At 37.2% G+C, this 25,026-nt stretch overlaps 1 protein-coding gene across 1 annotated transcript in view; it reads left to right on the forward strand.

Annotated features, from left to right (window-relative positions):
* ABCA13 (ATP binding cassette subfamily A member 13) overlaps nucleotides 1-25,026 on the forward strand; it is a gene marked incomplete at its 5' end in the record, with an annotated part of 336,636 nt that overhangs the window by 272,614 nt on the left and 38,996 nt on the right.

Here is a 25,026-nt window from a genome sequence, read left to right on the forward strand (position 1 = left end):
TACATATGGACAAAAGGATCAGAATGTCAAAAGAAAACAAAAGTATATGGTTTATTTTTTCAGCCCTGGAAGGCTGTTTCTCTCCTTAATAATCCCATTCCATCATTTGTTAAATAATTGGAAAATGAAATTCAAATAGCTGGTCTTGAAAGGAAGAATAAATTTACATCCCCATAATGGTCTATAAGACCCTTATTATGCTACATATCTGTGTAATTAGTTTAATCATAACTAGATCACTCTTGCATTAATTATATTTTTAACACTGATTATTTGTAATGTTAATTGCACATTGGTATTCAAGGGATTAAATGGATAATTAGAACACAATGGAATTTTTAACTACTTAGAGAGTTGGTATGTATATTTCTGCCCAGGAACCTCATAACTTATTGCTACCTAATTGAAACACAGCAATTCAGTCATCCGTTAGATTAGGGTTCCTCTTGTCTCTCGTTTGAGGTTATGTTATTAATTTTTATGAATGCTTATCCTCAAACCTGAGACTATGTCCTGATTATTCCAGTTTGGTTTGAAGTATCACGAGCTCCTGGTATAACGACAGTGGTCACGAATTGGAAGACCGCAGGTCAAACCCACCTGCCCTGTTGTTTGGCAAGAACAGTGTTAAAATGCTCACCAGCTCTGTGTTAGGGGCTTGGCTTTCTCCATCTCGCCTAATAATTGTAACAACTTTGTGAAAAGGCTGTTACCCTAACTTAGCAAATCGGGAATCTGAGATTCAGAGGATTGAGTGGAGCGCAGACTTCCAGGGAGGGGCAGAGGATTCGAATCCATGTTCATAACATACAAGTCACCGAACAACTGATAGTTGGGATTTAGGCCAATGATGGTGACACTGGACTAACAGTAGGACTGAGGTGCTGACTCAGAGCCCAGCCGACCTGACTGGTCCCTCCTGGGAATGAGCTCGGAGGCTCATGAGGTTTCGGAGGCTCCGGGGGGTGGGGGGTGTAAAGCAGCTTTGGAACAAGGCCCTGGGCATGTTGAATGTGTTTGTAAGTGTCATATCCCGTCAGCATTGTGGAGGCTGCATCAGTTTCTGCAGGTCCTACTGATTGATGATTATCCACAAGTAAATATTTACATGGTGGAAAAAAAAAGAAACAACCCCAAATCCTGTTTGCATTTTTCCTTTCAGTTCACCTCTCTTATTTGTTCTTGATCCTAAGACCAACCTTCCTTTCCACACCCTAATTATTCTGATCTCAGTAATACCTTCTGATCCCAATAACTACATATATATTTTTATGTCTTAAATATATTATATATATTTATATATCACATATTAAATATACTTATGTATTAAATATATAATGTATGTTAAAATGTATATATTTAAATAGTCCTTTCAGAAAGATATATACCAACACTTCTATCTTTCTCAGACCTAGATACACTTAAGTTATAGTACTTATCTGAATATTTATATACTGGTCATAAATTTTCTTTTTTTTTTTTGGTAAAACTCAGACACTTTTATTTACACTTTAAAAAGTGAACAGGTTGCCCACAGAAATGGTTACGAAATTTGAAGTGTTTTATTTTGTACTTAAAAAGTGTAGGTCATGGGGCTTCCCTGGTGGAGCAGTGGTTGAGAATCTGCCTGCTAATGCAGGGGACACGGGTTCAAGCCCTGGTCTGCGAAGATCCCACATGCCGTGGAGCAACTAGGCCCGTGAGCCACAACTACTGAGCCTGCGCGTCTGGAGCCTGTGCTCTGCAACAAGAGAGGCCCGCGCACCGCGATGAAGAGTGGCGCCCGCTTGCCGCAACTAGAGAGAGACCTCGCATAGAAACGAAGACCCAACACAGCCAAAAACAAATAAAATTAATTAATTTAAAAAAAAGTACTGCTTGCATTCTCTAAAAAAAAAAAAAAGGGTAGGTCATTGATTCATCTTTATAAATAATTTCTCTGGTAACAGCAATTCACTTCTTTTAACCTCCCACTCAAAACCTCACCACTTCAAATATTCCATGTTACTAGTACCTTGGTAATAGTGTTACCAAATTTTCCTAAGAGCAGTGTGTAGTGTTTCTCATAGAAACCTAGAAATAATGCAAGTAAATATAAACATTCATTATTTGATGGGGAATTATTTCTGAACATTAATATAAAATTCTTAATATAAAATATGGATATATTTAAATGTGAAAATTTTACATTTTTTTGTACCTGAAAATACTAAAATTTAAAGGCAAAAACAGAGATCAAAAAAGACAGAGAATAGAGAGACATAATACATAAAGTAGTTACAAAGTCAATTAAACAATATTTAATGTCAGTTAAGGTGAAAGATTAGAATGACCTGAAAATGCTCTATTACTAGATAAAGGTTAAACCACAGTTATTTTATAAGTGCCTATCTGAGGCCGCAAGAAAGAAAGGGAATCCTGGTTCTATAAAGGAAAAAAAAGCTCACAAAGTGGAGTGATTGCTTGGGCTGGTGCTGTGGCTGCCTGACAAAGGGGCAGAGTGACTGTGGGTCTGGGAATTGGAGGCTGAGGTTTTAAGGTCCCTGAAGGTGAAGAGATGAGGCTGCAGCTTTGCACAAGGGGAAACTTTGAACCGAAACCCTGTATAAATCTAGCATCACTGAAGGGCTGCATCCTCACTGGCCCAATGGGCTCTTGAAAAAATGGCAGAGAAAGATGGTAAGAAAACTTGTTGGTTTCTATTGAGGCTCAGACTTTTAAAGGTAAGGTCTCCCCTGGATTTTGAAACCCTGGTATTCTACCTGCTGTGAGGAAGGGAGTCTAAATTTAACTACTGTGGCCAAGGACCCGCATCTCTCCCTACCCAGGAATGTAACATAAAGATGGCTGCAGGCTCATGGTCCCCGTGGGCACCTGGAAGAAGAAAACACAAAACTTATTTGAAAGGAAGCTCCCACAACTTACACTTTATGGGAATTTCAATTTAAAAAAGAGAGTGTCACTAAAATGGAGTTTGCAATCAAACATTACAAAACTCACAGAAAGTTATCCACTGAGGATATACATTGATGGATATGACAAAGGGGAGAGTTGGCCTACTAAGAATCTAATACAATAGAAGTGCAACCTCACAGAGAACGTACAACATGAAGGAAGCAACATGACATCATAAAAAAGAAGAGATTTGAAAAAAAACATTTCCTAGGATTGAAAAAGATGGTCATTGAAATCAAAAAGAAAACATAGTTCTTGTGTTGAAAATAAATAATACCCAGCTTATGAAAAGTATGTGAAAGAGAAATTAAGAGAGATGAGGGGTAGAAAGAGAAGATCCAACAAGTGTTTAATCAGATTTGTGAACAATAGAACAATAGAACAGGGAGGATGGAATAAAGGCATCATTGAAAGAAATAATAGCTAAGAATTTTTCAGTACTAATAAAAAAGATGACTCTTTAGGCTGAAAAGCACTATGCTTCTCAAGCATAACAGATAAGAAGATATTCATACTTAGACATTTTATAGTAAAACTGCAGAATTCCAAAAACAAAGAAAAAAAGAAAGGAGAAAACACAGATCATCATAAGGGTGTGAAATTAACTTGTACCTGTTCAAAATAGTCATTACTAAGCACTCATGGCTTCTAAGCTTCAATTTAAATAAATTAAATTAATTTTAAATTTAATTTCTCGGTAGCACTAGCAACATTTCAAGAGCTTACCAGTTTCTTATGTTTCAGATGGCACAGATAGAGAACATTTCCGTGGTTGCACAGGAATTTCTGTTGGAAAGTGAGGAATTACACCAAAGGCACCTTCTTAGCAGCAGGAGTATACACAGAAATAATGGAATAATAGCATGGATGAAAAAGCTGGAATTTCTGGATTGGTCAACAGTTATTACATCTAGGTAGGGAATTATCAATTATTCGTATTTGTTCCTTATTCCTTCCTGTGTTTTTCAAATCTTGTATCATGATCACGTGTTAAATTGTCAGGTAATTAAATAAATAAGCAATAGAAAAACTCTTTTAAGACACAAGGCTTTCTCTTCACATTTCAGACCAGCAATTTTGGAGCCTGCTCTGCTTTAATATGTGCAAGTGGGATGGACATTTTTTGGCATTAGTTTCCTCCTGCCTTAAATGATCACTAACATAGAATTCGTGGGAGCAGTAAGTATTAAGTGCTGTAACACCATCAAATTGCTCAGTATTATGGGTGCAGCACTTAGGAATTGATAAAAAGATTCCTCTGCTTCATTTAAACTACTGCAATACCTATGTAAAATACACAGAGCTCATTCGTTGCTTATAAAAGCCTTATCTTCCTTTAGACTGACATGAATCCCAAATTAAAGTAAGTTAAATCATAACCACATCAACTAGGAATTACTTGAACATGCATTTCCATTTTAAATTAAATGGCAATTTAACAACACTAATATAGCTAGGAAAACAATGAAGGAAATCCCTCTATCATCTTACATTAAAGTTATTTTTATTCTTGTAGTCTCAGTTTTGCAAAAGAAATCTATTTATCTATCTATACATATACATATGCATGCCTACATAAATACATAGTTTCAATAATAGTATTATTTTGGAGTTGAGAATGTAATTTTTGTAATGGAAAATACCTTCAAGATGTAAAGGACTGCTGACCTTTCATACAGAGTATGCAGTGTGATTTATTATTTCTTGATATGGCTCTATCCTATGCCAACAAAATTGCTCTATACTCCTGGCCTGATGTGCCAGTATAATTGCCTCATCTTGGGTAATCTGTGTGTTTCATTACAAATCGGTATTAGAAGAACTCTGCACATCCCCTGGCAGAGCTGTGTCCTTAAGCATTTTGTTAATTAAGGGGTAATGCTCACTGAAGAAGGACATTGGAGACAACTGCTTCCTTTCTCAGATACTGAAATACAAAAGCCTGGTGGAGTTCTCTATAAATTGAGAATATGTTTTTTCTAAGGCTACTGTAACATAGAACCATATTTTATTTAATAAATAGAATAGGCTGCTAGGGGTAGGGGGTGGTCGGAACAGCAGCTTCAGATATTTGATTTTCATCCAAAGATTTTTAAATGATAAAAACAATCACAAAGGAACTCTGCTGAATACTCTGTAATAACCTAAAATGGGAAAAGAATTTGAAAAAGAACAGATACATGTACATGTGTAACTGATCACTCTGCTGTACACCTGAAACTAACACAACATTGTTAATCAACTATACTGCAATATAAAACAAACATTTAAAAAAGTCACAAACTTACGGCTTATATATTGAGCTGTACGAGGGTTCAAATATGAGCTTCGAATATTAAAATCAGAGTTAGTCAACTGTCTGAGCTCATTCGCTCTCTGTAAACTGCCCCCCCTGCAACTGTGAACCCTTCTCCCCACCGCTGGTCTCCCGCCACATGGTGGCTGAACCGTCCGCAGCATCCTGAGGGTTCTGTCTCTGTTCCTTCCTCAGCACTCTCTCTCTATGTTCCCCAGAGTCCCCCTTCACCCGAGGAGCCCTGATTCCCCACCAATGTCAAGCACAAACAGGTCAGCAGACTCCCATTAGGAGGGTAGGATTATCCCCAGCTCCATCCTAGGACTGGACTTGACCGTATCCCTGTTGAAATGCCCTGTCCCATTGTGTCTCACCTTTGGTCGTCTGTTTATTGGATGGTGAGCTCTCTGATGAGTGTAGTTTTCCTCAATAAATGATCAACCCTTTCATCATCCAGGTGGAGAAGCTGAGGCCAGAGAGGCGGGGGGACTTGCCTTAGTCGTAGAGTTTGAAGTGATGCCCAGCGCCTATTCCCTCCCAGCTGCTGTTTGACATTTATGGAAATAAATTTTAAAAATTGTTTTTCTTTTCACAGTGGATAACACCACTGGTTGAATAACAGTATGTGTGTGTTTGTGTGTGTGTATGTGTGTAATATTACACTATTATATATGTGATAGTTTGCTAGGACTGCCACAGCAAAATAACAGACTTAGGCAATAGAAATGTGGGTGGCTTAGGCAGTAGAAATTTATTTTCTCAGGGTTCTTTTTTTTTTTTTTAATTTTATTGAAGTACTGTTGATTTACAATGTTAATTTTTGCTGTACAGCAAAGTGACTCAGTTATACATATATATATATATATTCTTTTTTTATATTCTTTTCCATTATGGTTTATCACAGGGCATTGAATATAGTTCCCTGTGCTATATAGTAGGACCTAGTTATTTATCCATCCTGTATATAATCGTTTGCATCTGCTAACCCCAAACTCCCAGTCCTTCCCTCCCTCTTTTCTCACGGTTCTGAAGATGAAAAGCCCAAGGTCAAGGTGTCAGCGGGTTGGATTCTGCGGAGATCTCCCTCCTGGGCTTGCAGACGGCCGCCCTCTTGCCGTGTCCTCACGCTGCCTGGGGCCTGTCTGTCTCTCTTCTTATAGGGACACCAGTCCTTCTCCCCCACCCTTATGACCTCATTCGACCTTAGTTACTTTTCCAAGGGCCCATCCCCAGTGCAGTCTGCAATCCCATCCTGAGGCCCTGGGGGTTAGGATTTCACATTTTCTACGTGGAGACAAGTCATCGCTGCTCTGTGCCCCCCTCCCCCCCTGTGTCAGCTGTCACCAGCCGGCATCCCACAGGGCTTCACTCAGTCACGTGGCAGATGGGGATAAAAGAGCTGTCAGTGGAGCTCTCTTCTCTCTGTCCTCCTCCTCCCTGGACCCCACCATTCCCTCCTTCCCTCTTCTCCACGCTCTTCCTCCTCTTTTCTGGAAAAGCTAAGATGTTGAGTGTGCACCACACAGAAGCCACATCCACTGGGAACTGAACAGACGTTGCCCTTTCTCTCTTTTTGCTTCGATCTAATTACGGTGTGTTTCACACTGTCACTTTAGTGCAGGTAACGCTCATACACACTTCATCTTTCCTCTGCATCAAACCTGGTGGAATAAACTCGACACTCATAAACGTCTTGCCGTGCAGTGGTGAAGGGCAGAGCCTCGGTCTGTGCCTGACCACAGTGCGCGGGCTCTACAGCAGAGCTGGGCAACCTTCTAGAACAGGGGCCCACACATGTCATTCTTCACACCCACCCTCTGCAGCAGGAACACTGGAAATGCATTCTGAGAGAAAACAAATAATATAATTCTAAACACTTCTAAAGAACCACAAAAATAAGCCAACTGAACATACACCACTTTTTCTGTTTAACGTCCACATGGGAGCAGTTGACATTATCAGCAGTCTGAATTCCCAGACATCCCTTTATGATTGGAGGTGAGATGATGTTAGTTAGTTTTTCCTTTCTAGTTATTCCAGTGGCTTGATCTCTACCTGGTGTGGTTGGTTTTTGACCCTAGAGTAACGCACAGGAAGGCATAGTACTGACCTCCCCACCTAAGGAGGGATAGTGACTCAAGATAAAATTCTAGTTCCTTGTTTGTTTGTTTGTTTATATCTAAATCCTTATGGATCTGTATCTTATTCGGGGTTAAAAGAGTGAGACAGAATTAAGATTTGAATTAAAAAAAGGTTATCTACTTATTACCATACCCTTTATTGAACAGTCTATCTTTATTGATTTGAAATGACCTACTTATTTAATACACTGTTAGGTATGTCTATATGAACTTGATATGTTTATGTGCTTTTAATTTTGAACTTGTTTGCATTTTCTGGCACAAAGTCTACCCTACTTTTTAAGCTACAGTTTTATAACATGTTTTACTATCAAAGCCAGTCCCTTCATTATTAGTCATGAGAATTTTCCTGTTGTGAAATCTACAGAGATAGAAACAGTTGTCAAAACATTGAAAAGATTGATGATGTTGAGCCTCCTCATTTAGGACTATTGTCACTCCAGTTTCTGCAGTTTTCTAGCAGATTCCTCATTAGATTTTAATATAACCTATATATTTCACGTTCTGGATACTCCTCCACATTTCATTTTATGTAATTTGATAGTGCCGTGAATGGAATTTTCCTTCTCTTATATTTTTAATTGGTGAATGTTGATATACAAGGAAACTACCTTTTTTTAAGTTGTGACCAACCATTTTGTTATATTATTCTATTTGATCTAATATTTTCTTAGTTGAGTATCTCCACTTTTTTGGTAGAGAAAAATATTACTTCATAATTTCTAATATTTATATCTCTATATATTTTTCATTGTTTTATTTGAACTAGAATTATGCTTAAACCTGCATTGGTAATAAGTATCTTTTACTAAGAACTCACTTTTACTGAATTTTTTCAGAAAAAATTTTCTGGAATTTTTCCAGAAAAAATTTTCTGGAATTTTTTCCAGAATTTTTTCTGGAATTTTTTTTCAGGAATGAATGCTGATTTTATGTAAATCATAATGTCAGTGATTTTTTTTCATCCTTTGAACTATATTATTTTTCATATTTTTAAAGGAATGCATATAGACAGTGGTTAACTTATTCAGTGTTTATACTATTATGATTATATAAATACTACTCATAGTTGAGCCCTGAAACACCATGACATTTCCTTTCTTGCACTAAAAGTCCTAATGAAGACTATATATGGGTTCTTTTAATCAGTGAAATTTTACTTCCTTTGGTGCTAGGACATCTTCTTCATTTTTTTTCTTTTTTAATTTTTCCACTTGTGTTTCTTTATTGTCTCTTTCTTGGTCTCCATTATTCAGCTGCCATGTCTCCTAGAATGAAACATTTTCTCTTCTCTGTTCAATGTCTTTATCTTCTAGTTCTACTTTCTGGGAGATTTTCTCAACTTTACCTTCCAACTGTTTATTGAGTATTTTATTTTAATCATAGTTTTTACATTTTCACTAGCTCTTTGTTCTCTGTGGTTATCTTTTTACAAAACATGACATTCTATTTGTTTTTCATAAATGTGGTACCATCTCTTATCTCTGAAAATATTGATATACTTTTCTTTTAAAATAATCTCTCTCTCTTGTCTCCAATCCAGGTTCCTGTTTTGTTTGTTTGTTTGCTTTGGTTTAAGTTGTTCATGTCACATATTTCCTTCAAATGACTAATGCTCACTGGATATTTGCTTACACTTTATACTTGAGCACTATAAGTCTTAATGAAGACTCTATATGGACTTATATACAGTATATATTAACTGGGTTTCATGTAATTTAGGGGGGCAGTAAAGGCAAATGTATATTTAATCCCTATCTTTAATTGGATGTCTAGATTTACTAACTACAAACTACCTTTGCATTGCCACTGTGACCCCATTTAATCATGTCCTATTTGTTTGAACCTTTCAAAAACTTGAATTACCAGAACCAGTAGTGACACACTTTTTGAATTCCATTCACTTAAGTCTACAGGTGACAAGATCTTTTTCCTTTTCAGGCTTGATCATATAAACTGGGATCTTAGATTCAGATTGTTGTTAAATTTTTGCATTGTTCTTTCTCTCTTTTTAAAGAAGATGCATGTGTGTTACATGCATCATTTATTTAGATATATGTCTATTTTAATTTGTTTCAGTTCTGACCACTGGCTTTTTCATTTATCTTTATAATGCCTAATTCTACTTAGGTTTTGTTTGTTTTAATGAAGGATAACTGGGGTGTGGAGATGTATGTTCTGATTGCTGGAATATCAGAGAGTTACTTTAGGTGCTTTCACTGTGAGAGACAACCAGGTTATACAAATGTTTCAGAAGCTTCTGAATGTTGCTGCTATCTGTTCAGATATTCATATCTTTCATTTTCTTTGCTCTGAAATTTACCAAAACAAGCAAGAAAACAAAACCCATTAACTATTCTTCAGGAATTATCGAGGCTTCATAGTATTTATTTTCATTTTGGTGTTATTTTTAGCCCTCTTTTATACATTTTTTATTAACTTCAAGACAATGATTTTGGTTTCCTTACAGTCCTTCTTTATTTTGAGTTATTACCTGTTATTCTTATCCTAGGAGACTTTTAATTTCATCTGTCACTTCTCCCCGTGGACTGATGTTTCTCATTCGCTAAGGCTGCTCCATCTCACGTTCTACTAGGAGTGTCTACATGTTTCCTAAATTTTTCAGACACCCTCTTGCTGAATTTTCTGGATGTTGTTCCCTTTCCACTATTCAACACTATTTTTAAGGGGTATCATTTTACTTCTCTTAGAAAAGGCCTGATCTTTCTTAAGTTGATGTTTCTCGACTGCCGTGGTGAGCAGGATTCCCTCTGCACAGGTGGGGATGGTTGCGTATAGAGTTTAGAGATGCAGCCAGAAGTCTGCTGGAGATGCCCAGCTTCCTGGTCAGTGTTGGTGGCTGGCAGGTTTTTACCTTTTGTCTGTCCTTTGTATTGAGGTAGCATCATTTCTCACCTTCACTGCCTTTTCCTGCAGCTCAGAACCAGGGTGGAACATAGACACGGGCTGTGTCTCAGAGCAGCACCCGAGGTTTCTGGAGCCCTCTCTTCTGGTGCGTGTGCTACTTCTCAGAGCCAGGATCCAGGTGCTGCATCTGTGTTGGGTGAAGGTGGATGTATGTTTGCCTTCCTTTTCCCCTGCATATTCTCTTCTATGATTTGAATCCTTATTATGAGCTGGTTTTTTAATAGTTTTTTAAAATCTAAGTCCTTCTGTCTTATAACTATGAAGATGCCCTCTAAGACTATTACATTGCTTCTCTGTGTGATGAAATTTTGTTGAATTTTATGGGCATTTTAAGGTAAACATTAGAGATGTAATTTTGAACTGGAAGCTTGACCTCTGGTTGTGATTAGTAATTCTGATAACAAGGTAAAGTAAGAATTAATGTGGGTTAATATGAATTAACTTTTGTTTTTTTTTTCTGCTTTTTCTCAGAGATGTAGGCAAGGTTCAATGGAAACCAAACCAGGTGAGAAGGGTTGAGGGTCAAGGAGAAAGGAAATAGGGCAAAATAGTTTGGGATCATAGTGCCATAAATTCTGAACAAGGGCATTGAAAAAAGTGGAGTCAAGTATGACTTTGAGGTTGAGAAGTTTGCGCCAGGATTTTCTGAAGCATGAAGTGTTAACCAGCAGTAGGGGATGCAGAAAAGGAACCATTGGGGGCAGAAGATGGGGTCTTTATTCTTCTTTCTTCTTCTCTTTTTTTTTTTTTTAGTTTTTTATTCAGTTTGGTTTTTATTCAATTTTATTTTCTCTGAAATAATGCTCTTTCTTTAAAGGAACTAATGCACCATAATTCATGCTCTTTTTCCTTTTTCTTCCTAGAAAAAACTGTAAAAGGTAAATATGCATCCCGACACAGGGATGAAGTTGTGCTTTTGATATAATTTGTTGCCTTTGAATATGGTAGATGATGACCCAAATGATTTAGCATAAATAGTAAACATTTGGTATTATCTGTAACAACACTAATGTATTATAATTTCCATGGGGAAGGAGGATGCTTTCTAGCTTCAAGCTATTATATAGATCATAAAGGAGTGTATTTTAAAGGCTGTGGGCTCTTTGAATGGATACTACTTTGGTCTCAAATATCAGTTTCCTTTTTGCATTCTCTTTATCAGGTAAAGAATTTTTGTGATGTTGCTTTAGCATTTGTCATCCTCATTTTAAATGTTTTTGGATGTGCACATGGTGGAAATATTCCAAGACTATAGACTATAGTGTACCTGTGTTCTCCAGTGGGCCAGTCCCCCTCCAGGGGGTTCTTGTTTACATTTGTGCACCTGTGTGTGCAGATCTGCATGGCGGGAGAGGGAGTGAGCCAGGGTCCCTTGTCAACATCTGCTTCTCAGTTTCTGAAACGGTCATTGGTCTTCGTGTTGGCTGCCAATCTAGGGTCAGGGAGGCCATTTCTGTTTCCTGGAAAATAATTTCATCCAAATATAAGTTTATTTGCTTTGATATGTGCAAAATAATGTCTTCTTATTGTTTTAATTTCCTCTATATTTGTAATGTCACCATTTTTATGTCACATTTTGTGATGTTTACCTTTTTTTTCCCCCAGAGGAATGGCTGATTTGTCTACTTTTTTTCATGAAATCACCTATTTATTTGTTCTACAATGTTTTGTTTCCTAATTATTTAATTTCTACTTTATTCTTTCCTCCAAATTTCCTTTATAAATTTTTCTAGCTTTTTTAGTATGATGCTTAAGTAGTTAATTCCAATTTTTTCTTCTCTGTTACTGAAAAAATTTAAATCCATGCACTTTCCTCTGACCATTGTTCTCGATAATTTTCCACATGACTTCATTTTTGTTATTTTCCAGATATTTGGCAAAGTCATTTGATTTTTCTTTTTGGAAAGAGCTTTGACTTTGACGTTTCAAAGTTGTATGATGTTTTGTTTTTGGCTGGTTTTATTTTGTTCAACAGGAAATTTTCGTATGCCTTGTTTCTTCTTGGTCTGTTTTTGTTTGTTTTTGTTGAATGCTCGTTTTTTGTTTTCTGCACGGCCCCCCCTTTCTTTTGCCAATTTGGAGTGCTTTCAGACGGTGTTTAGCTTCTCCAGTTTCTTCTACAAATATAACTATGTATAATGCTTAATTTTATACTTCTTTATAGGGACTCTATTATCTCCTCAGAATAAACAATAGCAAAATTCGTATATTCTCAATTCCAGACATCACCCTCTCTCTTCTTTTTCAATGGGTTTTCTCCTTTCAGCTTTTTACTCCTAGTGTTTTTGGGGGAAAGGCAATATGGTATCACTGATCTCGGAGTGAGAACTGGACAACAGCCAGAGGCTTTGGTGGGACTTGGCTCCCAGACCTTTACCGGCATCTCCATGTGGGACAGTGTATCACTTATACAGGATACACTGTCCTCTAAATATGTAAAATAATAACACCCTTGAATTCTCTATGTTGTTTGTCTTTTTCTTAAGGAAAAACATGTTAAAATTTCTGAAAGACTGAAGACTTTAAAGAATGCTATAAAATTGAGGCATTATCATATTGTAGCTACTGTTTATCAACAGCTTATTAGCAGTTTGAAGCTTTCTTGCTAACAGTATTATTTGCAACTTGTTTTTTTGTTATGATAGTGACTCAGTAGATTTTGACACATGACGGTAAAATAACTTATACTTCTAATGTAGGAATTATTTTAAAATCTCACTTTGAGAAAATAAAAACCACGGCAAATTTGCCTGTTCTTGCGTGGGAAGCAGCCGCATAGCACAGGGAGATCAGCTCCGTGCTTTGTGACCACCTAGAGAGGTGGGAGAGGGAGGGTGGGAGGGAGGGAGATGCAAGAGGGAAGAGATATGGGAACATATGCATATGTATAACTGATTCACTTTGCTATAAAGCAGAAACTAACACACCATTGTAAAGCAATTATACTCCAATAAAGATGTTAAAAAAATATTCAAAATATTAAGTAGAGAATAGTTATACCAACATTCTCAATCTGTCAATTTTTTGTAAATGACCTGGATTTTAGTATTTATATGAAGATTCTTTGTATAATTTTAAACATTAGAGATACCCACCACTGGAATAATTTGAACTGTTTAAATTGAAAAAACACTCTTCCTGACAAGATCTATCATGGAATTCATAGTGCATTTAATATAATTTGAATCCACATAAGTACACATAAGTGCAGGGCATATTGCAGATAATTATCCTATGAACCAGTGACCCTCAGATTTACTGTCCTGATTCTGTGACCTCACCGATGACTTACTTGACCTTTACCCCTGACCTGAGGAGGAGGTGTGTTTGGTCAAACAATGCTGAGGACTGAGCGGTGCTACCGGTGTCAGTTGGTTTTGAAGTGGACCAGCATGTGTTGTAAATAGTGAAATATCAAGTGAAAAAGCGTGCAATGGACAGTCTGAGTGACAGTTGAACAGGTGACAGGCAGAAGCTAGCGTTTGTTCTTTAGAAACAAGTCTTTGATGCATTAACTTCATCTCTTCCTGGAGTGAATGAGTAGACAGAAGGTGTGTGCATGAGGAATGCATGTAAGGTAATGAGCCACTTTGTTGCCAGAAGTTCCTAGCATTGTCTTGGGCAAGAAGGTGAAATCTCAGCCATATGAAAATATAAATAAGTATCATTTTACTGTTTTGAAAGGACATTACTTAAAATGTGTGTGTCTGTGTGTTTGTGTTGTGTGTCTGTGTGTTTAGGTCCGAACCTGGGTAATGATTTTATTCTGGTCTTCAGAGAAGGAGTTAAAACATCTTATTAATTCCTATTTAAGAAACAAAGCAACATGTCAGCATCATATTCTTTCTAAAACCGTGTCAAGTCGTTATGGGGGTTCAGCTCCCGGAAATCCAGTTGTTGGGTTTGTTCTTGGGCTCAGGGGCTTCTCCTGACTCAGGGCTCATGTCCAGGAGGCAGTGAGACTGGCTCACAAACAGTCCAGTGACCCAGGAGCCAATCGGGAAAGCAGCCCTGCACTTACCTGACAGCAGGACATGGGGTGAATTAGTGGGTAAACTTGCAGTGAAATGTGGATGGTGGCAGCAAAACATCAAGCATTTTGAAGACAAACAGGTTTAAAATACTGATGGGAAAGCAAATCAAACCAGGGTCATTGAACGGTTCTTTCTTGGCTCTTTTTGACCTACTTTGGCAGCTTACAATCTGCTGATAATACAAAGAAAATTAGATGCCTGAAGTGAAGAGTGGAATCTCGGTAAAACCTTTTCAAATATTAAACTATTGGCTTGGCAAAGGTCTCTCAGAATGCTCCAAACATTTTATTTAATTTCCAGAAATTCTTGATCTGTTATATCATTAAATAAAGAGAAATAAAAGCTAGTCAGCATGCATTGTGATAAAAGCCACTTGAAGTTCATTTTTGTCAGACCTTTGACTGAAAAATGTCTTGCCTTTCTGATAGGTGCTGGAGCATAAAGCATACAGAGTGTTATGACCTCCTTTATGAGGTTGAGGTAGCTGAAATGCAAGCATGTGGAAACTAAAAAATAGATGTGAGCATTTACTAATAGCACATAGATGTGATTGACAGTGATTTTGATTTAGAAAGTGTTTGTTTAGCATCACTGGGAGATTTATATCCATGGGCTCATCTTTTAGGTCGGTTAGAATGAACTCTGGTTTGGTCCTGAAACTCTGGCCTCACTGCAGAGCATCACTGTCATACGACGCCCTTTTGTTCGCACGTTGTCACAAGGCCGTGCCCTCTTAGTGTGTCCATCTGGATTATAACATGATGTCATTGAAAATGAACCTTGAGGTGTCAGGTTGATCTCTTCTAGACCCTTATTTTCCCCCAAATTTTGATAAAAAATTTTCTCTATTCACAGAGCAGCAGGTATTTAAGCTAATGAAATAGAGTTAGGGAAACCAGGACATGCTTTGACTTCATGTGTCTTTAATGCTCTTTGAGTCTCTAGCTCCAATGTGGTTCAGGAGCCCCACAAGGATGGATGCCAATTCATAATAAAAACTATAGGACGGATAGATGTGAGTGGGGAGGTGATTCCTACTAACTCAAAGCAAATGCAAAGGTCTTAATGGCATAGCAGATGGGAGATGCCCCGCTCCGAAAGGAGAGGGAAAAGCTCTTTATTTCACTCCATGTGAAATCTTGTCCTTGGTTAAAGACTATACTCCCGTGTAACTAGAAACTAGGCAGCAGTCACTGCACTAGGTGATGCGTAGACACCAGCCTCTTTCCGTCGCTCCCTGCACCCCCCTCACTCACCTCCTCAGAACTGTTCACCTATTCCGAAGTGCAGAGATACCAACTGGAAAGGGACAGGTGCAGGTGTGGCCCATGCAGTGCAGAGGCAGGAAGTGCCCTGGGGCTACTGAACACTGAAAAGGGTAATTTAAAGAGCTATCTCATCTCTTTAAATGGTTTCGAATGTTTAAATTTGTACAAGCATTGTATCTTTAAACTAGCTGAGATGGGGAAAGTTGTTATAGGAAACCATGAAAACTTTTTCCAGCAGAACTTAAGGTAAAACTTCTTAAACACTAAACATTGTGTTAGGAGTTTTGTAAATTAACATGTACAGCAACTTTTAAAATGTAAACTTTATATTGAGATATTTAAAGCTACCTAAAAATCCTCAGTGTAAGGCTTGATGGATTTTCATGTTAGCCCATCCATATAAGCAAGGAATAGACCATTGACAGGACCCAGAAGTCCCCATAATGAACTCAGTCAAGACCCTATCAAAACTAAAGCACTGTTCTGACATTTATCACCATATATTATAGTTTTGCCTGTTTGTAAACTTTATATAAATGGAGTCATGCAGAGTATGTTCTTTGGTGAGTGGCTTCTTTTCGACAATATGGTGTTTGTGAGATGCATACATGTTGTTACGTGTTGCAGTAGTTCGCTTTGGTTAGTATTGACGGATATGCACTGTGGATGTTCTTGAGCATTTGCTGGTGAACACATGAAGGTATTCAGGTTGTATACATATTAAGGAACACAGTTGTTCCTATAGAGCAGGTGCATTTTCAGCCTCTGTAGATACGGACAAACTGTCATGATATGATTCACATACTATAAAATTCACACTTTTAAGTGTAGCAATTCAATGGTTTGTAGTAATTCACAAAGTTGTGCAATTATTTCTACTAATTCCGTATCATTTTCATCCCTTTGAAAAGAAACCCTGTAACAAACATCAGCCATTCCCTGTTGTCTGTCCTCCCCCAGCCTTTGGCAACCATTAATCTACTTTCTGCCTCTATGGATTTGCCTATTCTGGACATTTTATATAAATGGACTCACACAATATGTAGCCTTTTGTGTTTAGCTTCTTTCTCCTGGCATATTTTCAGGGTGTATCTGTGTTGTAGCCTGTGTCACTACTTCACTCCTTTTTATGACTGAACAATACCCAATGGTAGGAATCTACCAAATTTTGTTTATCCATTCATCCACTGAAGGACATTTAGTTCTCTACCTTTTTGCTATTATGAGTAATGCTTCTATGAACATTATTGTGCACATTTTAACTAGATATAAGTGTTCACATCTTTTGAGTGTATAACCAGGAGTGGAATTACTGGGTCATATAGCTAGCTAACTAAGCGTAATATTTGAGGAACTGCCAAAGTGTTTTCCAAAGCAGCTGCACCATCTTATATTCCCAATCGTAATATACAAGGGTTCTAATTTCTCCACATCTACACCAACACTTATTATGGTTCATTTTTCTGATTATAGCCATCCCGGTGGATGTGAAGTGGTACCTCATTATGGTTTTGATTTGTGTTTCCCTAATGACTAATGAGGCTGACAATTTTTTCTATGCTTATCGTCTGTTTGTACATTTCTTTGAAGAAATATATATTCAGATCCTTTTACCATTTTAAAAATTGAGTTCCTTTTATTTTTCTTTTGAGTTGTACGAGTTGTTTACATTATAGGATCAGCCCATTATTAGATATATGATTTATAAAAATTCTCTCCAATTGTACAGTTGTCTTTTTATTTTCTTGATAGTGTCCTTGGAAACAAAAAAAAATAAATTTTGATGTTATACAATTTATCTTTTTTTGTATTTTTTTCAGCTTTATTGGGGTATAATTAACAAAATTGTAAGATATTTAAAATGTGCATGGTGATGATTTGATATACATATACATTGTGAAAGGATTTCTCCCATCTACTTAATTAAAACATGCATCACCTCACATATTTATTATAGTTTTGTTATAGTTTGGTAAGAACATTTAAGTTCTACTTTCTTAGCAAATTTTAATTATATAATTGCACTGTGTTGTAGCTATAGACACTATGTTTTACATTAGATCCTTGAGCTTGTTCATTTACAGCTGAAAGTTTGTACCCTTTTACCAACCTCACCCTATTTTTCCCTACTTCCAGACACTGGGGACCACTTTTCTACTCTCTGTGAGTTTGCTTTCTTTTTTTTTTCCCCAAATATTTCACATGTAAGTGACACTATGGAATATTTCTCTATCTGACTTATTTTACTCAGCATCATGCCCCCGAGGTCCATCCATGTTGTTGCAAATGGCAGTATTTCCTTCTTTCTCATGGCTGGATAATATTCCATTGTGTATATGGAACATTATTATAATAATATTCCTATACCTATATTTTTTTTTTCCAAATTTATCTGTTGTTGGGCACTTAGGTGGTTTCCCTATCTTGGCTATTGTGAATAATGCTGTAATGAACAGATATCTCTTTGATATCGTGTTTTCATTTCCTTTGGCTATATACCCAGAAGTGGAATTGCTGGCTCATATAGTAGTTCTGTTCTTAACTTTTTGAGGAATCTCCATACTGCTTTCAGTGGTAGCTGTACCAGTTTACATTCCCACCAACAGTGCACAAAGGTTCCCTTTTCTCCACATCCTCATCAGCACTTGCTGTCTCTTGTCTTTGTGATGACAGCCATTCTAAAGGTGAGAGATGATATCTCACTGTGGTTTTGATTTGCATTTCCCTGATGATTAGTGATGTTGAGCATCATTTCATGTACCTATATGGCCACTTGTATGTCTTCTTTTGAAAAATTCAGTTCCTCTGCTCATTTTAAAATCAGATTGTTTGGTTTTTTGCTATTGAGTTGTGTGAGTTCTTTATGTATTTTGCATATTAATCCCTTATCAGCTATATGATTTGCAAATATTATCTCACATTCAGTAGATTACCTTTTCATTTTGTTGATGGTTTCCTTTGTCGTGCAGAAGCCTTTTAGTTTGGTGAAGTATTACTTGTTTATTTTTGCTTGTGTTGCCTTTGCTTTGGTGTCAAATCCAAAAAATCATTGCCAAGACTGATGTCAAGGAACTTATTCATCATGTTTTATTCTAAAGGTTTCATAGTTTTAGGTCTTAAATTTAAGTCTTTAATCCATTTTGAGTTGTTTTTTTTAATGTGGTGTAAGATAGAGATCCAGTGTCATTCTTTTTGCATATTATACAGTTTTGCATGTCTATATAGTTTTTACAACACACATCTTTTATTGAGGGGACTGTCCTTTCCCCCATTGTATATTTTTGGCTCCTTTGTCATAAATTAATTGACCATATATGGGTGGGTTTATTTCTGGGTTCTGTGTTCTTCCATTGGTCTATGTGTCTGTTCTTAGGCCAACACAATAGTTTTTTTGATTACTATAGCTTTGTAAAATAGTTTAAAATCAGGAAATGTGATGCCTCTAGCTTTGTTCTTCTTTCTCAAGATTGCTTTGGCTATTCAGGGTCTTCTGGGGTCCCCTACAAATTTTAGGATTTTTTTCTATTTCTGTGAAAAATGCCATTGGTATTTTGATAGGGATTGCATTGAATCTGTAGATTGCTTTGGGTATTATGGATATTTTAACAATATTAATTTTTCCAATCTATTAACATGGAATATTAATATTTTTCCATTTATTTGTGTCTTCTTCTTCTGATTCATCAATATCTTATAGTTGTCATTGTATATCTTATACTATACAGATCTTTCACTTCCTTGGTTAAATTTATTCCTCAGTATTATATTTTTTTGATGCAGTTGTAAATGCACTTGGTTTCTTTTTTTTTTTGAATTTTTGAATTTTATTTATTTTTTTTATACAGCAGGTCTTATTAGTTATCCATTTTATATACATCAGTGTATACATGTCAATCCCAGTCTCCCAATTCATCCCACCACTACCACCACCACCCCCCCCACCCCCCGCGCTTGGTTTCTTAATTTCTATTTCTGTTAGTTTGTTGTTATTGTATGGAAACATAACTGACTTTTGTATACTGATTTTGTATCCTGCAACTTTACTGAATTTGATCACTCATTCTAACAGTTTTTTAGTGGAGTCTAGATAGACTCTATCTTATGCTATGCTTTTTGTGTTGTGTCTAGAAACTATTGTCTAATCCATAGTTAGGAAGATATAGATATGTATGTTTTCTTCTACGAGTTTTATAGTTTTGGCTTTTACATTTAGGTCTTTGATTGATTGTGACTTGATTTTTATTTATAGGGTGGGGTGGGGATCTAATTTTTTGCCCTGCAATATTTATAGTGTTCCTTTATAAATCTTTCTAATTTCTGTAAGTTTAATATTGAATAGTAATGTCTTCTCTTTAATTTTTGATTTTAGTAATTGGAATCTTTTCTCCTTTCTTATTGGTCAGTCTAGCCAAAGAATTGTAGATTTTGTTAATTTTTTTTCAAAGAACCAACATTTAGTTTTATTGATTTTCCCTATTGTTTTATTTTTCCTATTTTCTTTTATATTAAGTTTTGTTGTAATTTTATTTTATTTTTCTTCAGATTGTTTTAAATTTAGTTTTCTGTAATTTTTCTAATTTCTTATGGGGAATGTTAGGTTATTGTTTTGAAATGGACTTTCTTTAATATATATATTACAGCTATATCTTTCCTTATATGCACTCCTTTAGATGGATCCCATAAATTTTTATACGTTGTACATTTGTTTTAGTCATCTCAAAGTATTTTAGAATTTTCCTTCAGTTCTTTCTTTGGCTTATTTTTTTGGGGGGGGAGCATGTTATTTAATTTTTACATATTTGCGGTCCTCCCAAATTTCCTCCTATTACTGATTTCTAATTTCATTCTATTGTAGTCAGAAAACATATATTCTGTGATTTCAGTTCTTTAAAATTTATTGATGTTTGTTTCATGAGGTCACAAATGTTCTATCTAGAAAACGTTCCATGAACATCAGGAAGGAACGTACATCTGCTGTCGTGGGTGAAGTGTTCTGAAAAGTCTCTTAGTCCAGTTGGTTTAGTGTTGCTCAGGTCCTCCGTATCCTTCTTGATCTTCTGCCTGATTTTTCAATCCATTATTAAATGTGATGTATTGAATAATCCAACTGATATTGTTAAATTGTCTATTTCTTCTTTACTTCTGTCAGTTTTTCCTCATGTATTAAGGGTCTCTGTTCTAAGCTGAAAACATGCTAATAGTTGTTATGTTTTCCTAAGGAATCGATGCTTTTACATTTTATAAACATTTTATAAAATGTTTTTCTGTGTGTCTAGTATCAAGTTTTTTGTTACAATCTATTTTGTCTGATACTAGTATAGCCACTCCAACATGCTTCTGGATACAGTTTGCATAGCATATCATTTTTAAAAATTGTTTTAAAACACACACAGCATAAACTTTACTATCCTAACAATTTTTAGGAGTACAGTTCAGTATTAAATGCATATTACTAAGAAAAAGAAGCCAATCTGAAAAGGCTACATACTGTTATAATTTCAACTATATGATGATCTGTAAGAGGCAAAACTATGAAGACAGTAAAAGATCAGTGGTTGCCGGGGAAGAGGGAGGGGTGACCAGGTGGAGCACAGAGGACTTGGAGGCAGTGAAACTGTTCTGTGTGATACTGTGGGTACCTGACATCATGAATCTCACAAAACCCATAGGATATTCAGCACAAGACCCTTAAAGTGGAGTATGGACATTAACGTGGAGTTAATGAGAGTATCGATATTGATTTACCAGATTTAACAAATGTGCCATAGCAATGAAGATAATAACAGGGGAGATTCCAGGTGAGAGGAGAGGGTTATATGGGAACTTCCTGTGCTTTCTGTGCAGCTTTCCCATAGACCTAAACTGCTCTAAAAATTAAGCTTATTAATTAAAAAATAATTACCTCCTCTCCTCCTTTTTATATAGTTCTTTTATCTTTGTCCGTAAGTGTCAAAGCATGAAAACAATGGTGGACTTGTATGGGACATATAGAGGTGTTAGAACCAGTTCTGTGGTCAATTTGGGGCCAGCTGTGCCTGTGGGGTTTAGTTTTAACATCTACAAGATGGAAAGTGGTGATTTAAAAAAAATGCAGTGTGCATTTTTACCATTAAAAGAAAATATAACAAAGTACTATATTGTTGATAAACCTTGAAAACATGCTAAGTGAAAGAAGCCAGATATTTTTCATTCAGTTTACAGTGAATTATCCAGAACAGGCAAATCCACAGAGACAGAAAGTGGATTAGTGGGTGCCAGGGGCTGGAGGGACAGGGAAATGAGGAGTGACTAATACATGCGTGTTGACCTAAAACAAATAGAACAAATAGACTGCTGGTTATTTCTCCAGCAAGAGTGGGTTTTTCGGGATCATCAGGGAATTGCAATTTGGGGTCTGCAGCCCTGGCCATCCATTTGCAAGTTCCCCTGCAGAAATGGAGAGAATGCTTTTATAGAGGGGAAGGAAAGGGAAGGGAAGGTGGGCAGGTGTAGTAAACAAAGAGCTCACAGCTTTCCATTGGCTGAGTCCTCACCTGGAGAGAAGCAGAGTCTTTCTTCTTCGGTCAGCTCTGCTGTTGTCACAGGGCGCGAGAGCTTCCCCTGCTGGTCTCCTGACTGTTTAATTAAGGCTTCTATTGTTTTTTTGTAGAGTTGTGGGTTTCCTTTTGGGATATTGAAAATGTTCTAGAACTAGATAGCAACGATGATTGCATAGAATCGTAAATTCTCTTAAAACTCCACTAAATTTTACACCTTAAAATGCCTAAAATGGTAAATTTTGTATTATACGTATTTTACTGCCATGAAAGAGAAAAGAGAGGATAGAAAAATAAAGTTACTGAGTGAAATATTTCCAGAAGTAGTGGTTCAAAACAAAGCCTGATATTATATATTGAGATCACAAAATTGTAGTATTCCAGTAAAGTTGCTGAAAAAGATGCACACCAATATATTTCCTGTAAAATCTCTTAAATACACTGATAAAGAAAATTCTTAAGAGTGATTGAACAGAAAAAAAAATTTTTCTGTAGAGTAGCAAAAATCAGGCTGAAATAAACTTTTGCTAGATGAAATTAAGGGGAAAACAAGTTTGAAGGAGTAATGTTTACAAGATTAGGAAGAAAAAGCAAAATGAAGTGGGGAACTTAAAATTTTACACAAAATTTTACTCAAAGTCAAGTTTTCTTGCATTGTTTGCTTGTCACCAGGTGCATGTACCACTTTTAAAAAAATTATTGGGTTGGCCAAAAAGTTCGTTTGAGTTTTTCTTATGGAAAACCCTAACAAACTTTTTGGCCAACCCAATAAACTATTAATAAACACTGAATTACTAGATTAACTTTTTTTTTTTTTTTTTTAATGAGAGACGCTCATAATAGCCTCTGTAGCAGTCACGATTTCTCAGCAAGTCTTTCTTTATTTTCCATTTAGGAAATAGGAATTTTCCTTTCTGGAGTGTTCTCAAGAATCTTTACAGACTTTATGATTTCATCTGTGTAAAAATGCATAGAAACACGTCAATGTTTCATGTGAAATGTGATCTTGAATAGTTTAAAAGTTTAAATGTGATCACATTTGAGTAGTTTACAAATTTCCATGATGAGTATATATTAATATTAAAATTAGAAATAGAGCAAGACTTCTTTTCCTTTGAGTACATATGGTTTTGTATAATTCTCACCCTGCACTCGTGGAGCATAGCTGCACTTAAAGGATTAACACTAAAACGTCAATGGTAGATGTTACTGAGGGCTGGGACCATGAATTTTTCTTTTTAGGTTCCTATTTTTTTGTATGTTCAATGACGGATATATAATATTGTTATCATAAAAATGATTTTTAAAAAAATCTGATACTGAATGATTTATTAGGTGTTTGGTTGGGGAATAATAGCCATGATGGCCATTTATTGAGCTGTAGCCATGGTTGCCAGATGACGGCTATGAAGATGAGTGTCTTATGCATGTTCTTTAACATCCAGAGCAATCGTGGCCTCAGAGCCGAGTCTGTCCTATGGACACAGGGGCTGCTACTCATTCCTTGAGCCCAATTAATTGCGTTAGACAAACTGCAACTAACTTCTGATTGATAAGCCAGATTTAAGAAATGGGTGGGCTTCCCTGGTGGTGCAGTGGTTGAGAATCTGCCTGCCAATGCAGGGGACACGGGTTCGAGCCCTGGTCTGGGAAGATCCCACATGCCGCGGAGCAGCTGGGCCCGTAAGCCACAACTACCGAGCCTGCACGTCTGGAGCCTGTGCTCCACAACAAGAGAGGCCGTGATAGTGAGAGGCCCGCGCACCGTGATGAAGAGTGGCCCCTGCTCGCCGCAACTAGAGAAAGCCCTCGCACAGAAACGAAGACCCAACACAGCCATAAATAAATAAATAAATTAAATTAAAGTAATAATAATAATAATAAATAGAAGTCATCATTTGTGAGCCATAGACTGGATTCTAATCATTAGAGGGCTTCCCAGGGCTTTGCGCTTGTAGAAAGTCTGAGGAACATGGAAAAGTATGGGAAACAAGATGCATTCTTTCTTTTCCTGTTCTTGTTCATTAAATGGAAACAGCATTTCAGGGCGGGGAGTTAAAGGGGATTCAGAAGACCTCTGTTGGAAAACTGATCCCATCGTTCGTGGACTGTCTTCTGCAATCTGAGCTGCAGTTTCCTCTTAACTTGCACTAAGCTTGCTTTTTTGCAAGGTCCGAAATCAAGGACTACTGTGTAATTGCATCTTCTGAAATCAGGTAACGAAAACCTAACCCTTGCAAGATTTTGCAGTTTGCGAACGCGTTTTCCTTACAAAAGAAGGCCGGCTTGCACTGAAGAGTTCCCGACAGGGCCGTTCCTTACCTTCAGCAAAACTGCCCGCTCCGCCTCACCCCCATGTCTCCTGGATCGGGATGGGGCCTCCGTCCTGGAGCGGGTCCCCGGCTCACCGTGGCCAGTCAGCTTCTCCCGTCCTGCGGCCCTGCTCTCAGCACCCTGGTTCACCCAGGCTTGGACGTGGCGACCAGGGTGGGGACCCACACGTGGTGTGCACGTTTCCTCCTCGCGTGAACTGGTCCTGATGACAGTGTCTGCCCATCAGCACCCTTGAAGGCAGCCCGTGAAATCCTCCCCATTGAGCTTTAGTGACGGTGGTGACAGTGAGTGTTCAGAGCATCTGGTGGCGGACATGCATTGAAGGGCCCTTAGCGTCCTCCCCTGAGACCGGACAAACATCTCCCCACCGACACCTGTGTGGGAACGACGCGTCTGACTCTCTCAGGGAAAAATGCCTGGTGACACCTTTCGTCCACTTGGTTTATAACTAACTATACACTGTACCACTCGATTTGCAGAAAAGACCCCGTGTTTGCTGGTGTCTGCTTTCCTGCTCAGTGCCATTTTGTGTCC

Source organism: Balaenoptera borealis (assembly GCF_965194805.1).
Source record: "Balaenoptera borealis genome assembly, chromosome: 7".
Lineage (NCBI taxonomy): Eukaryota > Metazoa > Chordata > Mammalia > Artiodactyla > Balaenopteridae > Balaenoptera > Balaenoptera borealis.